The following is a 16,407-nucleotide window of genomic DNA, read 5'->3' on the forward strand; positions in this document are numbered from 1 at the left end:
CAAAATAAAGTATAAAGGTCAAAAAGAAAAAGAACTAAAAAGACTCCTTTTGAGTCGGCATCATGGAGATCCATTAGTGACCTTATCAAAACAGCTTCGGGGGAAGCAGAAGCCAGATTTTAGTGTGTTGAGAAGTAAATGTTAATTGAAAAAATGGAGACAGAAAGAAATTTGTCTGAAAAGGCATTTAGAAATAGATGCAGAAATACAGGAGGTTGAGAGCTAGAAAAACACCAGTTTCCAAGACTGTTTTAAGAAGAAATACAAAGCCTGAAGAGTACTATAACTATTAAAGAAATCGAAGCAATATTTTAAAATATTCTCACAATGAAAACACCAGGCTCAGATGGCTTTACACAAAAATTCTACCAAACTTGTAAAGGGAAAGATCATCTGTCTTAGAGAATTTCTTCCAGGAAATAAAGAAAAAAGGGAGAATGCGCCCAAGTCATTTTACACATTGAGCATAAACATAATACCAAACATTAAGAGAAGGGTAACTTTTAGGCCTTTTTAATTCATAAATAAAGATGCAGAAGTCTCAAACAAAATACTAGCAATGTCAAATGGAACAGTATGTTGTTGTTTTTGTCCCTAGCAGTCGTGGTATCGGCCCCCGATTCATGGTGATCCCCAACTCATGGCGACTCCAAGCACAACGGTGGAATGAAATGCCGCCCAGTCCTGCACCATCCCCTTACAGGTTCCAGATAGCACTGTTGTGATCCATGAGGTTTTCATTGGCTGATTTTCAGAAGTTGGTCATCAGGCCTTTCTTCCTAGTCCATCTTAGTCTGGAAGCTCCACGGAAACCTGTTCAGCATCATGGCCTCCAATTACACACAGGTGGCGGAGCCATGAAGTGCACTGGCCAAGAACGAACCCAGGTCTCCCACATGGAAGGCAGGAAGTCTACCACTGAACCCCTGTGGAACAGTATAACATGATCAAGTTGATTTCACCCCAGGAATACAAGGGTGGTTTAATAAAAACCCCGTAATGTAATTCAGCACATGAACATATAAAATAAAAGAAAACCATAAGATCAGTTTAACAGGTACAGGAAAAGCATCTAATAAAATTCAGCATAAAACAAACTCATTGCAAAGGAAGACTGGAAGGGAGTTTCCTAGCATAGTATCTATGATACAGGAAATGTTGGAACCATTCTCTTTAAAATCAGGAATGAAACAAGAATGACCACAATCATTATTTCTTTTCAACATTGTATTGAAGGTTCCACTAATCCCAAATGCCTAAAGAAGCAGCCTTCCCCCATTTTCTGTGCTAATCCTACCTCTCAGTTGGCTTTGCTAACTCGGTCTCTAACTGATATCTGTTTAAGTTCTGGTTCCTCGAGATCTTATTCTCAACCTGGGCTGCACAATGAAATCATCTAGCCTTTAAATTTACTGATGCCTGGTGGTACAGTTGGAGTCCCTGGTGGCATAGTGGTTAAGTGCTACGGCTGCTAACCAAGAGATCAGCAGTTCGAATCTGCCAGGCACTCCTTGGAAACTCTATGGGGCAGTTCTACTCTGTCCTATAAGGTCGCTATGAGTTGAAATTGACTCGATGGCAGTGGGTTTTGGGTTTTGGGTTGGTGGTACAGTGGTTAAGAGCTACAGCTGCTAACCAAAAGGTTAGCAATTCGTACCCACAAGCTGCTCCCTGGAAACCCTATGGGGCAGTTCAACTCTGTCCTATAGAATTGCTAGGAGTTGGAACTGACTCAATGGCAGTGGGTTTGGTTTTTTTTTGTTTGTTTGTTTTTAATGTATACACTTTTGGAAGTGCCACGGCCACCTGAAGGTCCAGAGCTTCTTCTCCATCACACTGGTACCCTAGTACCCACATACTCATTTCTGTCCCCTATGCAGCAACTCCCTAAAGGTGAGGATTGTGTGCTGTGAAAACTGAAGCAGGGCACCTTTAGCTAGAAATAGGGTTGTTTCCACATTATTGGCAAGCTGAAATTAAGAGCCAGAACAAATAAGAAAAGGAGACTTACAGGAGGAAGAACACATTATAATGCGATAGTACTGCTTTTACAAGATTGGGCGGAGGCGTCATGGGGGCAGGGAGGTTCAACCTACAGCGAAATATGCGCTAGAAATGGACCAGCACTCCACCTTCAGAAATGCAAAACTGATAGCAAGAATGGAGTCTGTCTCTACTCCCATCAACCCCTGAGCCACACTGCCCAAAAGTGACTTCCCCCATGTTTTCTTTCCTTCCTTTCCTATCAGTATTGAAGGGTGAAAAGGGACTCCCCTAACCCTCACTGCCAGAGTGATAAGAAATCTTCCCACACCCCTGCAACCCACAGAGCAAGAGGGGACTTTCCTGTCGAAGTGACAAGATGGGAATCCCCTGCCACAGAGGCATCTAGAAAGTAAGGCTGTAAATGGAGTGTATACATCTATCTCGGAGAAGGAAACCGGGCTTCCTTGAACCCCAGGTCTGTGTGTGCTTTTCATAAGCAATCTAATTGAATATGCATTATTATTCCCATTTTACAGGTGGAAAACTGAGCTTGCCCATGGCCCCAGAACCAGTGAGCGGTGGAACCCGGTTTTCAGCATATGTATGTGTCTGTGTATGTGTGTGTGTGAGTGTGTATCAGAATGATTCTAAAATCATTGATTCTTCCATCGTAAAACGCACTAACCTGTGCTTGTTGTAGGCTTATTTTCAAACAAGATGATAAAAGCTGAAAAACTTTTCTCTAAGTTTTCCATTGAAGCCCTGGTTGCGCAGTGGTTAAGAGCTCGGCTGCTAACCAAAAAGTCAGCAATTCAAATTCACCAGCTGCTCCTTGGAAACCATATGGGGCAGTTCTACTCTGCCCATAGAGTCACTATGAGTTGGAATCCACTCGAAAGCAACCAGTTTTTTTGGTTTTAAAGGTTCCCATTACCCCTCACCATCCTGAGGCAGAGCACAGCTCATCTTTGATCTCATGCCAAAGCAACACAGAATAACACCATGAACTTTTTCCATCCACCAATACCAAGATCAAAGAACCTGTTACCACCAAACTCCAGGCCAGCTGGGGAAACCCCTGCACCACCACCACCATAGCCGAGCACAGCCCTGGGGGACACACCTATACCAAGACTCTGTCCTGGTTGCTAAAATCTAGCTTTCACCAGGCAAAAGGTGAAGACTTGTGGGAGGTGCCCCGCCTTCGGAAAGCAACCGGATAAAGCTGCCTTCTCAGCCCTACGTGACTGGGGCTAAAGTGCAAATAGGGCGTCGCTGGGCAATGAGTGGAACGGCTGTGCGTGTCCCAGCAAGGCAGTGCCAGCTCCCCAGTTGCTTCATTTGGAATCACTCCCTGACTCATCGCTAGGCCAATTTATTTTGTTGCTTATATTCATTAGATTAAAATGATTTAATTAGGCTGTGAAGTGTGGGCTTGTTTGGTGTGCAGCATGGCTCCTGCATTTTTTTGTTGTGTCCATGTATTTAAACCTCAGGGGAAAAGGAGAATATTTTTATTCCCACGGCACCCTTCGAGAACAAATTAAATATTGTTTTCTCTTGCTGCCTACCTCATGACTTCACTCCTTTTGGGCTACATAATGTGAAAGGAACCACTTCAGTAATCGCCATATTTTGAAGAGCAGTAGGGAGCATTACAGCTAGGGTGTCATACTGCTTAAGTTGTAGCTAATAAGAATAAAAAGTAATGGGGGAGAGTGCATGAATGTGTTCCTTTTTCAAGGCTGGCTCAGTCTTTGTCTGTCTGTGCTCTCTTGGTAGAAATGACCAAAGATACACAGACATGGTCGAACTCTTCTTTCCTTACCCATATGCCTTCAGGAGAAGCAACTGTGTACAAAAAATATAAGGGGGAAAAGCACAAGAATGTTCCAGTGCCGTGTATACACCAAAAACTCAGTTGTCCTCAAGTCAACTATAATCTCATTGTGATTCCCTATGTGTCAGAGTAGAACTGTGCTCCATAGGTTTTTCAATGGCCAATTTTTTGGAAGATCTCCAGGCCTTTCTTCCAAGCACCTCTGGGTGAACTGGAACCTCTGACCTTTCAGTTAGCAGCTAAGAGCTTTAATCATTTGCACTACCCTTTTTTTGCATACAGCTGGTGCTCAAAATGTGCTTCTTTATTCAATCTTTAATATGATTTACAACCCAGGTCTCTTTCAATCCCCTAGGCATTAAAAGGAGCCCTGGTGGCATAGTGGTTAAGCGCTCAGCTGCTAACCAAAAGGTCGGCAGTTCAAATCCACCTTGGAAACACTATGGGGCAGTTCTACCCTGTCCAATAGGGTCGCTATGAGTCGGAACCGACTCAACAACAACAGACATTAAAAACAAACGCTGCTTCACAAGGGTAAATTCTCTTGTCCCCAGTAGTCCTCTCCCTACCTTCCAAGGCCCCATGCCATCCTTCCACAACCCCCTCAGATCCAACCTGTAACTAAAGTATCATCTTCTTCTGAGTAAGAGCTCACATTTCATCATTTAGCAGCTCCTGAAATCCTACTTCCTCTTCAGAAATGCTTTTTAACCTCTGTCTCAGTCTTCCCTATACACAAACCCTGTCATGCAGTTCCTGTGAGTTCTCTTCTCACAACAGCCCACAAAATGAATATATTGCAGTGCCTGTATGTAACCAAGACTTTGCTTTATATGTTTGCTCCTTGTTCAATTGTTTTTCTCCATAACTGCATAGTAAGAAATGCCAGGTTAAGCAAGAATCTGTCTGCTGTGTTAGAGAAGATCCCTATGACCAGCAGCTACAGTGTTATTTGGTGCAGAATTTAAGAGAATCTAAGGAGGAATACCAGTCTGAAAAATCCTGCTATTTCAGCGATCACAGGCCAGATCAGGGTATCCTACTTGCTGGTCTGGCCTCATTGGTGTTGTAGACATGGGTTACACGCATCTATGCCTATAGTAAATTACCAGAGGATGACTGGAGAAACCCAGTCCTGATTTTTAAGTGTAATCCATACATTGTACTCATCACATCAAGGCCACCATGAAGTGCTTCCTTGCACTTGACAGTCAGGTTCTAGGCCTTTTACGTTATTATTGTTATTGTTGTATTACTTTGAGTTTCTTTGTTTTTAAGCGGCTCAAGTCTTTCCTAAGTAAATCACCTTCCTCTGCTCCATTCATGAATTTTGCAGTTTATCGGGATCTAGCTCCATGTCAAATGGCAGCTAGATGAATAGTCTCCTACACACATCCTTTACACGAACGGAAGTAGGCCTGCCTAGTGCCCCCTGTCATCCATCTGCCCATCCAGCTGTCCATCTGTCCGTCCGTCCGTCCGCTCGCCCACCCGCCCACCCATCCATCCATCCATCCATCCATCCATCCATCCATCCATCCATCCATCCATCCATCCATCCATCCATCCATCCATCCATCCATCCATCCATCCATCCATCCATCCACCCACCCACCCACCCATCCATCCATCCAACATATGTTTATTAAAGACTTACAATGTGTTGTTCTGGGCATTGAGGACACCACCCTAAGTGAGGAAGACATGGACTCCATTCTATGAAAATCACCCTGCAGGACATAAGCCCCTTTCTTGGCCTCTAGACGAAGTTTCAGAGGAGGCACAGCTACTTACGTGAGACTGACGTGTCCTTTTGTAGACCTTTTGTAGCTGTGCAGGGTTGTGTTGAGACCACATTTTGTTCCACCGTTAGCCCTCTCTTCCTCACTACAGCATGGAAGAATCAGGAAGAAAATAATCACTGGCTTATATACACTGCTCACTTCTAGACTTAATATTATAAACCTATCCCCAACTCATGTCTGGTAATAGATTATGCTTAGACATCACGACCGCAAAGCCAAAGACATTTCCAGGCATTAAGCAGCCTTAACAGGCAACTCCCAAAATCAAGTGGGAAGACAACACCAAAAATTCATCAGGGCAGCATATTTTTTTTCTCAATGCATAAGCATCTTTTAGACCTCAAAAAACTTAGAAATAAGTTTATAAATGTTTAAATAAAATCAAACCTATAATGTTAATGATTTGTATTAAGGAATTTGTACATACTTGGTGTCTTCAGTATTTGTAAGAAAATTTAGTTTCTTTGAGTAATAGTTCAGCCTTGTAATTCCAATTTAAAATACAGGCAGTTCCCAGGTTACAAACATCCAACTTATGGACAACTCCTACTTAAGGACGGACTTCCATAAAGCCTATTACATTAAACCTTTGAGTGAAATACAAAGGTTCATAATAACAAATGCACACACTACATTGAGATGCTCATGAAAACATGGCATGGTTTGGAAGTGTTTCTTAAGTGTTTGATATGCATGGAAAGGTAAAATATATACTAAGACAAACATCTGACTAACTGGTGCTAAAGAAGAACCGAATGTACCTGTTTCAACTTATCTACAAATTCTACTTAAAGACAGACTGAGGAATGGATCTCATAACCCGGGAACTGCCTGTATATAATTGAGTTATTGATTTAGAGTTGTGACAGTAAAAATAATATCGGAAGATTTAAGAGATCTTAGTGTTCCCATATCTGTAAGCTTGATTCGTTAGACTTGTAACAGTTCAACTCCTTACAAAGGGTTTTGTCAGTTAAATAATCGCAGTCTTTAAAAAGAAAATGAATCATACTTAAATGAAAAATAAAATTTCAAATGTCCCAGGCTGTTTAGTTAAGTTTGTAAACGGGACCAAGCATTAGTCAAAGACCCCCTTATAAGTGATTGTTAAAATCAGCTAGATTTATAAACAGAAAAATAAGATTTATAAGCTGAACTCAAAAGTTTAATAAGCTACATTGATGGGTTTGTCATATTAATTGATTATTAATTTTTAAAACAAAAATACCTCTGAGTAATCTTTTCTGCCCACAAAAACTACCTTAAAGAATATTTTTAAAACCACATTTAACAACATCCTTGGGAGTTTAGGAAGCAGACAAAGAGAAAGCAGGGAAAATGTATACTGATATTTATAAGGTCCAGAAGCAAAAAACCAAAACCAAACCCACTGCCATCAAGTTGATTCCTACTCATAGCGACGCTGTAGGACAGAGTAAAACTGTCCCATAGAGCTTCCAAGGAACACCTGGCGGATTCAAACTGCTGAACGCTTGGCTAGCAGCCATCGTACTTAACCACTACGCCACCAGGGTTTCCGAAAGGCCCAGGAAAAAAAAAAGATTTTTTTTTTTTTTTTTTAGTAGGGCCTTTTCACCTACCCTTTGCTAAAAAAAAAGCCCTTTGCTATCTTCCAGTAAATGCAGGAGAAATTTGCAGGGAAATGCTGTAAGATATAATGTGGATGAAACGAACTGTCGAAATTATTCAGTAATATTTATTGTTGAATTCCTAGTTTGTATTTAACAACATGGGAGAATACAAACGTATATGAAGTTTCTAATCAAGTGAGGCAGATAAGATGCACAAACCTTAAACAATTAGAGAACAGAATTATTCAGTTCAATAAACATTTATTGAGAATCAAGCTTGCAAGGAATACAGTGATTGGCTCCAGGAAGAGCAAGAGGGCTGGGCTCAAAAACAAGCAATAAGCTTTATAATTAAGTGCTAAATTGCGTGTTGCAGAAGTCAAGTGAGAAGCATTCAAAGAGAGATACCGAAGTGCATTGGAACAGCTGAGATTTATGGATGAGGTAAAAATTGATCTGAGCCTTCAAGGACTTTGGAATGCAGAGTGGGACAGGCCTGAGAGGGAGAGGAGGAGAGATGCTATGAGCCTTGCAGAAACCCTGGTGCCATAGTGGTTAAGTGCTACGGCTGCTAACCAAGAGGATGGCAGTTCAGATCTGCCAGGTACTCTTTGGAAACTTTATGGGGCAGCTCTATTCTGCCCTACAGAGTCACTATGAGTTGGAATCGACTCGACGGCAGTGGGGTGTGCAAAGGGAATGACAGAGAAACCAATAGAGAAGAGATGCTTCACATCAAGGGGCAGAAGAATTAGATTTATGGAGCAATTTCTAAGTTACACAAGACTCAGAGAAGAACTAAAAGCAGTAAGAATTAACTACCAAATATTGGGAGGAGGTTCTGTAACATAAATCATCATTTTTTGTAGCAAGGCACCAGTAAGTATTATTTAAATTTGATTTATCGATTTATTAAAAAAAAAGTATAAGCGTATATTATTAGAGCTTTGCAGTAAGTACTAGAGGAACAATAATGAGACACAGTTAAAATAGCTTGTCTCTAAGGCTGGAACTAAGAATAAGGAGAGCTGGGGACCAGAGAACGCTGCTTTTTATCCTAAGCATTTCTGCACTATTTGAGTTGATACCATGTGAATGTATTACTTGATCCAAATGTGAAAATTAAAGACAAATAAACTCAGTTACTAGGGCCATGATTATTTGACCCAGAAGCAGATATAGTATGAAGTTAATGAAGGTTAAGCTTTAGGGCCCCTCACTTGACTGACCTCTTCCATATCTAATTTATTCATATACTTTCTTTTCTTTTTTCTGAAAGAGGGCCCCCAAGTAGTACGAGCTTCAGGCCCCAGAGGACCCTGGTTTGCACTAAGATTTTTTTCATCTCTTCAGTTCTTTAATGCCTTTCTTACTTTATATTTCCAAGAAAGAACCCAGTCTCACTGTCATTTTATGTCACTTTTAATCAAGGCACCTTGTCTTGCTGTTGTTCTTAGTTGCTGTTGAGTGGCCAGAAAACTAGCTCATCTCAACTTTATGCATGATGGAACAAAAGGTTGCCCGGTCCTGCACCATCTTCGTCACTGTCATTGCTAGTTGGAATCGATTGTTGTGGCTATTCACCTGGTCTTAGTTATGCTAAAAAATGATTTGTATTCAAAATACAAACCCCTACTTGATTCAGTAAGCAATATCAAGACTCTTAGATTTTAAACAGGGAAACGACCAAGGGGAAGTAGTGATTTACAAAACATTCTCTTGACGTAGATTGAAGCTGGCAGAGACTGGAAGCAGAGGGGCAGTTTCTGTAATTGACAGGTGAGTTATGAAGATATAGGCCAGGTGGTAAAAGAAGGAAAGGAAAGAATTAGACAGATACAAGAGTCATTTCAAAATAGAATTACCCAGGCCTAGCTACCAGCTGAAAAGCTGCCCCACAAGACAATAATAGCCAATTAGAATAATTCCAAACTACATGTCGGGGCAGAGCCTGAGTTTTTCCTCTTCATTTGGCAAATTCCTCACGGGCTTCAGCTGAAAATTTGACCAGTAAAACCAACTTGAATGAACTCATCCTGCCAGTCATTCTGAAACTTTGTTGTTTGCCCTCAAGTCAATCTGACTCATAGAGACCCTATATGACAGAGTAGAACGGCCCCATAGGGTTTTCTAGGCTGTAATCTTTATGGGAGCAGATCACCAGGTCTTTTCTCCCCAAGAGGCGCTAATGAGTTTGATCTGCTGACTCTTCAGTTAACCGTCGTACCACCAGGGCTCCTTTCTGTAACTCTAGTCAACCATACATGGATGGAATTCTATTAGCAAGTTTTAAAACAGTGAACTTTCTTTTAATAAACAAAATCATGGCTTGTCTACTACTCCTGAATATGTATTTATATTCTTGTACATCATCTTCAGGAGCCTGTGCTGACGAGAGACACTAATAAATTGATTCAATTAGAGCAGCTGACAGTGCTTTGGAACAGCGAGTTCTTACTTAGACACAGTTTATATCACTGCCTATATTCCCTATTGTGGCAGGTTGGTTCCTAATCTGCATTCTGTAGGAGGACTGCACATAACAAAATTGTTCTCCATTGCTAAAGCCATGTGGCAAAAGCAAAACCAAGACACCAAGCTAAAGCATCAGGCTATATTTTGTGAAGAACATCTATATATTTCCTACTGCTCTTGCAAGCCTGTATTTTTAATATCTCTCCAGCATATTATGGATTGTATGTGTGTAACTTGGGGATTCTGAATCCATAAACTGTCAGTCTTTGAATTTCTCTGTGGAAATAAGAAATTGAAAATCACGTTGGTATGCAGCCAAACCAACACGGCTGAACTAGAAAGTGAAGGCGGTAAATGATGCACCTGAGTCGTTCCCTGATTGATTGACTTGATTGCAACACATCTGGAGAGATCAATAGCCAGGCCTGGAACTCACAGGAACTGCTCCCCTTCATGGTCTATACCCTGGCTTAGGACTTTTTTTTTTGTTTTTTTCCTCTCTTACAGATGGAGCCTAACGCTCTATCCTTCTGTTTAAAAAAAAAAAACATTAACTTTTTGGGATCATATAAATACCCACAACCGTTGAGTCAATTCCTACTCATAGCAACCCTATAGGACAGGGTAGAACTGCCCCATAGGATTTCCGAGGTTGTAAATCCTTATGGAAGCAGACTGCCACATCTTTCTCCCTCGGAGCAGCTGGTGGGTTCAAACCAACGAACTTTTGGTTAGTGGTCGAGCGCTTTAACCACTGCACTACCGGGGCTCCTTGATTGCATAAATAAGTACTAAAATGTTACTAATCAAAATGCCTAATAAGCACAGAAAGCGAGTTAACAAGTGGAAATATAGAGCTAAATATGTGTAGTGTTTTCCTACAACATCTTCAAAACTAGCAAGTAAATCAGACAGACAAGAAAGACAATCGACCTGTAAATGTGATGATACATACCTGTCTTCTGTGTTCAATAATCTCACCGTATGTAGAAAGAAGAGGGTGAGACCTTCAACGCGTCATAAATTTTACTGCCCTCTGATCGCATCCTTTCTGACATTCTCTGCCACCTCAATCTGTTGTTTGTCCCAATTGCTTCCTATCTTCAGCCTCTCCCTCTCTACTGGCTTCTTGCCATCCCTGGCATTTAAACATGCTATAATCCCCATCTTGAAAAAAAAGTCCCTCCTTCACCCACTGCCCTTCACAACTCAAGTGTCTTTAAAAAGTTGTACCCAATCATTGGCTCCCTGGCCTCACCACCCGCTCCCTGCTCACCCCTGCAGTCTCACACCCACCCCTACCATCTTCCACAAACAGCTACTTTTGCTACTGTCAAAAACTCCAGCTAACCTTATCTGCCTTGCAAAAAATAAAAACAAAAAAATTTCCTTTTAAATCATTGTTCTGGTGTTTACTTTTCTTCTCTGGCTATTTCTTTACAGTCTTTTGCTGGCTCATCCTTTTTCATAGTTTAATTTCATCTAATGGTTTTGTTAACCAACTTTCTTCTCTTCTTGTACACACTCTCCCATTGATCTCTTCCTTTCCAAAAGATTCAATCACCATCTATATGCATGTTGTTATGAGACTGGGAGCTATGCCACCAGTATTTCACATACCAGCAGGGTCACCCATGAGGGACGGGTTTCAGTGCAGCTTCCAGACTAAGACAGACTAGGAAGAAAAGCCCAGTGATCTACTCCCCAAAATTTGCCAGTGAAAACCCTATGTACAATTATAAAGATGGCACAGGACCAGGCAACATTTCATTCTGTTGTACATCGGGTCACCACGAGTCAGAGCCGGCTCGACAGCAACTAACAACAGCAATCATAGTCTGGATCTCCTTCTAAATTCCAGAACCATAGATCCCATGGGCATCATCATTTGGCTGTTCCAGAAGTTTCTCCGGATCAACATGTCTAAAACCAAACTCTTCTTCTTTCAACCCAAACCTGTTCTCCCTGGGTTCACTATCTTGTTGAACAGTGTCACAATCCAGTCAGTGTTGTTACACTGAGGGCCACCAGTGCCAGTGTGGGTAAAGTATTTTAATATCTTAGAGTTGTACTTTTTATCATTGTGCTGATCCAATTAGTCCAAATTAATTCTTTTCATTCTATTGTTCGTGTAACTTTAAAAGTCAATCATGTTAGAAAAAAAATTTTTCAGTAACCACTCTGGAAGATATATAATAAATCTAAATGTTTTTAAGAAATAGTTTTCAGTCTTCAACCCTTTGCTAAAGGTAACTGCTTGTTGCTGCTGGGTGCCATTGAGTCGATTCACTCACAGTGACCCCGTATGATAAAGTAGAACTTCCCCACAGGGTTTTCTAGGTTGTAATCTTTATGGAAGCACATCACCAGGACTTTCTCCCCCAGAGTGGCCAGGGAGTCGGAACCACCAACCTTCTGGTTAGCAGCCAAGCACTCAACCATTGTGCCACAGGGCTTTTTAAAGTGTAACTAGCAGATCCAAACTTGTATCTTCTAGAGACCAGAAGGATTAAATGGACCTTGATGGGGGTGCTTTGACATTACCATAGAAAAATAATTTGTATGTAATTATATACATACTATTTTATAAAGTTGATCTATGCCAAATTTCTGTCCATCCTAATATATTGGAAAATTGAGGTTGAGTAATAAGTACTTCAAGGGTCATTTAGGCAAACACGGAACAAAGGATGGCTCAAGTGTTCAGCTTCCATGTTTTCTGAGACTTTCTTCATCTGGAAAATGGAGTACTGATACCTACCTGACATGGACAGTGTGAAGATTTAATGAAATAACATGTGTAAAATTCATGACACATGCTAGATTCTCAAGAATTTCAACAACAACAAAAAATTTTTTTTAATTTCCCACCATTTTCTTCCCTTCAATTCAGAGGTCTTTTGTATATTCTGTATCTAGAAAAAAAATCCTTTATGATTCTAGATCAGACCTGTTCCAGCAGACCTGTAGGAGATTAGATTCAGTTTAAAACTGGTTCAAGTGTCCTAGATTGATTTACCCTAACCCCTAGGGTACTTCCAGAATGGAACTGACTTCTTGAGATGTTCACATTTGTCATTGGTGACATTAGACTAAATAGCTAGAAGGACTGAAGACTGGCTTACCTTTCAGCTTTATTTCATATATGAAATTCCTGCAAGCCCCAGAAGTAAAAACAAGAAAATGCCAGTGGAGAACAAAAGGGTGTTCTTTGAATATCATCAACAATTTCCTCTAGAAATTCTTGGTGTTACTGTTTTGGGCCATCTTCTTCAAAACAACAACAATAAATGGCAGAGATGGTTTGTACAGCTGAGCACACCTAGAAAGGTATAGGAATTGTTCTTTAAATCGACCCAGGGTTGGGGGGTAGAGGAGAGACTAACCTCATTAGAATCCCAGTGAAAAAGGCAGAATCATGCTAATGACATCCTGAGCCAGGTTTCAATTATATTAGCAAGCAGTTGTAGTATAAGCTGCAAACACTAGCAGCCTTCACAAGGCACCAAAGGCTCCCAGCAATGATCCCCTTCATAATTTAGTAATGGCCAGACACGGAACTCACACAGAATAGGCCACAAGATCTAGCTAGGGCTACGATCTCAAACATAATGAATATGTTCTGAGACTAGCATTTCCTCCAGGTATCGTCCTTCACTGCAAGGACCCAGGCCTGGCTTTTTCTAGAGCAGCCATCTTCAAACTGGGGTACACATATACCTCTGTGGATACACAAAGACCTTCCAAAGGGTACAAAGAAAGGAATAGTTTTAAGGAAGTCGATTTTTTCCACTTGTATAAGAACTGTCTATCTAAGAAAGAGCTTAATGTGAACGAGACCACATTCTCACCTCTTACCCCAAAAGAAAATCGTACCTTCTACCCACTCTGCACTCTCCCGTGGTATACCACCTCAGGGCATGAATAACTCAGAGCACCAGGGAAGGAGGAATTGAATAGGTGTTAGAACAGGTCTAATTGAATAGGTTTTAAAATAGGTGTAGACTTGAAATGAATGCTTTTGCTATTCAGTTAGCCTCTGATGCTTGGCCTTCCCCCAGACTGAAGTAGCATCTAATCACAGCTAAATTTTGGCCAGCCATGAGAACTTTGGCAAATCATTCAGAAGGAGTTTAAAGAATTTGGGAATAATACTGCTATTAAAAATTACTTCCATTCCTGTCTACGTATTTATGTTATGACATTTTTGTGTGTGTGTGTGTGGTGTGAACAAAAAATTAGAAATAGAATTGATACAGACTCTGTCTCATTCTAGCACTAAGTGGTAGTAGTCATCCATGGATATATAAGCTAATTGGAAGAAAAACCATATTCACCTCATTGAGATATATATTGCCAATAAAATTTTTTACAACTTAGAGTTATATAATCGTGCAAAATTTTTATAATTTAAATTTATATTAATTTTGTTGGTGAGACATACGATAAGGTGGGCTTATGAATTCAAGGAGAAGAGGATGATGTAAAACTTACCAGAGTTAAAGAAGAACTTGCTTGATTATTTTTTAAATGAATGATGATGGATATACCATTACTGTGGGCTGTGGATCCAACTGGGTACATTTAAATGAGCGATGTAACTGTTTTATTTTAAAAGGTCAATTTTTGCCATACAAGGGCATTATATTCTTTGCAACAATTTCAACTAACGATGCAAAGATGTAAATGTCATTTTTAGAAAGAGCTGGGGAGACTTCATTTTTCAAGATTATTTTAGGGGGTGCAAGCACAAAACAGCTTGAAGATAACTACTGTTAACAACAGCCCTCAAACTTTTTCAGGTAAACGCAACACTCTTTAAACATTAAAAAAAAAAAGGCAGTAGTAGTTTTACTTCCTGTATCTATTGACCAAGGAAACCTAAGTAACAGAAAGCTAGTAAGTATACACTAACAATTTTTAATTAATAAACAAATTTTAATAGTTATTTATCAAAGTAGCATCAACAATCATTTAAATTTTTAACCCACTTAGATTTGAAGTGTCTTATCCACAGATCGGGTCACCATGAGTCAGAGTCAACAGCAACAGGTTGTTCTGTTTTGTTTTTTCTGTTTTTATCCACTCATCTAGATAGTGTTTGGGGTGCCTAAGGGTTCACAGAAACTCTTTGTACTGACACCACAACGTTTAGTCTCAGAATCACATGGCCCTGGACAGGTTCCTTTGGCCTTTGCAGAGGAAAATACCCAAGAAGCCCATTTCAAGAGGATACACAGATTCAAATGCCTTTTGGAGCCAAACAGGTAGCTTAAATGAGTAAGCCTGGCTAGGGCTAAGACAAGAGGGAGACAGGTTAAAACTGTGGCCAACCCAAGGCTGTTGTGCCTAGGGGCAGATGCTGCTCAAAACCGGCCAATTATGGACAAAGCCTATGCTGCCATAAGCTGCTCACCTTTCACAAAAAAGCTGGATTTTTACAGGAAATCTCTGGATTTTAAATCCAATTAAAAAAAAAAAAAAGCTGTCCAGGCCAAGCTAAACACAAACTTGAGCCAGAAGCAGCCCTTGGATTTATGGTTCGCACCCTCTGCTCCTGCGCTTTTCAAAGCAAGGACCCAGGTCCAAAAATTGTTTGATAACATTCACAGCGACATACACTTCACAATGGAAAATAAGCGTTTAGAAACATCATAAAAGTCTGACAGGGTAATTTTTGTGTTTGTTGAATCTAATAATAAAAATTGGGCTTGTATTTTGTGACTCTGTTTTTTTAATTGATTTTTCTAATTTTTTTTTTTTTACAAAAATATCAGTCTGCAATGGATTGGAAATCAAAAAACTTAATAGATAAAACTGATCCTTGCCCACAGATAGTTTGAGAAGTCCTGCCATGGTCTTCATTAGGGTCAAGCATCCATTTGAAGATGCCATCTTTCCTCAACCAAGATTAGTGCTTGAAAACTGACTGTCAGTCTCTGCAAGATCTTCCCATTGGCCACAAAGAGGTACCTGAAAAGAGACAAGTCTACAAATCAAAAGGCACCCAGTTCTGACCAGTTGACAAATACTTGGCAGTAAACGCCCAGAGGGTGACCTTCCTTCTCAGAAAACAATAAAGAATAAAAAAACCAACCCCATTGCCATCCGGTCAATTCTGACTCACAGCAACCTACAGGACAGAGTAGAACTGCCCCATACGGTTTCCAAGGAGCTCCTGATGGGTTTGAACTGCTGACCTTTTGGTTAGCAGCTGTAGCACTTAACCACTACCCCAGAAAAAAAAAAAAAAATTTTTTTTTTTTTTTTTTACCCCAGAGGTGTAGGAAAAAGCCAGGGTCATTCCTGTAGGACTGCTCCTAGGTTGATAAGGCCACCACAGTTCCTCCAGGACCATGAGAGGAGTGGTCTGATGACAACTGTCACCTGGAGTTCCCCCTCCTCCACAGGAGGACCCACCCAGGCAAGGGCCAGTAACTTCACCATGGGGCAGAGGACATGCTCTCATACTCTTACATGTATATCCACCTCCTTAAAAACACTGACTTCTTCCAGGACCAAGACTCCTGCTTCCCAGTCTCCCCAACATGGTCCCTTTCCACTGAATTCTCTTCTCTTCCTGTCCAAATATAGGGGTCCTTACTAGGCAAGGGAATCAACCACCTACTTCTGTTCTGGGTGCTAAGCTGAGTGCTAATGCCTGGCAACTAACTTCCTCCCCTTGAGGTTCTGTCCAAGCCCGAGTCAG

General features: G+C 40.7%; 1 long non-coding RNA gene across 1 annotated transcript; it reads right to left on the reverse strand.

Moving 5' to 3' along the window:
* Window positions 1–539: 539 nt before the first annotated feature.
* On the reverse strand, window positions 540–10,755 carry LOC126066512 (uncharacterized). Its single transcript, XR_007515120.1, has 3 exons — window positions 10,654–10,755; window positions 5,621–5,713; window positions 540–926 (listed from the first exon to the last, which is right to left on the reverse strand). It is a non-coding gene; the product is annotated as an uncharacterized LOC126066512 (long non-coding RNA).
* Between the last annotated feature and the right edge of the window lie 5,652 nt (window positions 10,756–16,407).

This window comes from Elephas maximus, chromosome 23 (assembly GCF_024166365.1).
Source record: "Elephas maximus indicus isolate mEleMax1 chromosome 23, mEleMax1 primary haplotype, whole genome shotgun sequence".
Taxonomy (NCBI): domain Eukaryota; kingdom Metazoa; phylum Chordata; class Mammalia; order Proboscidea; family Elephantidae; genus Elephas; species Elephas maximus.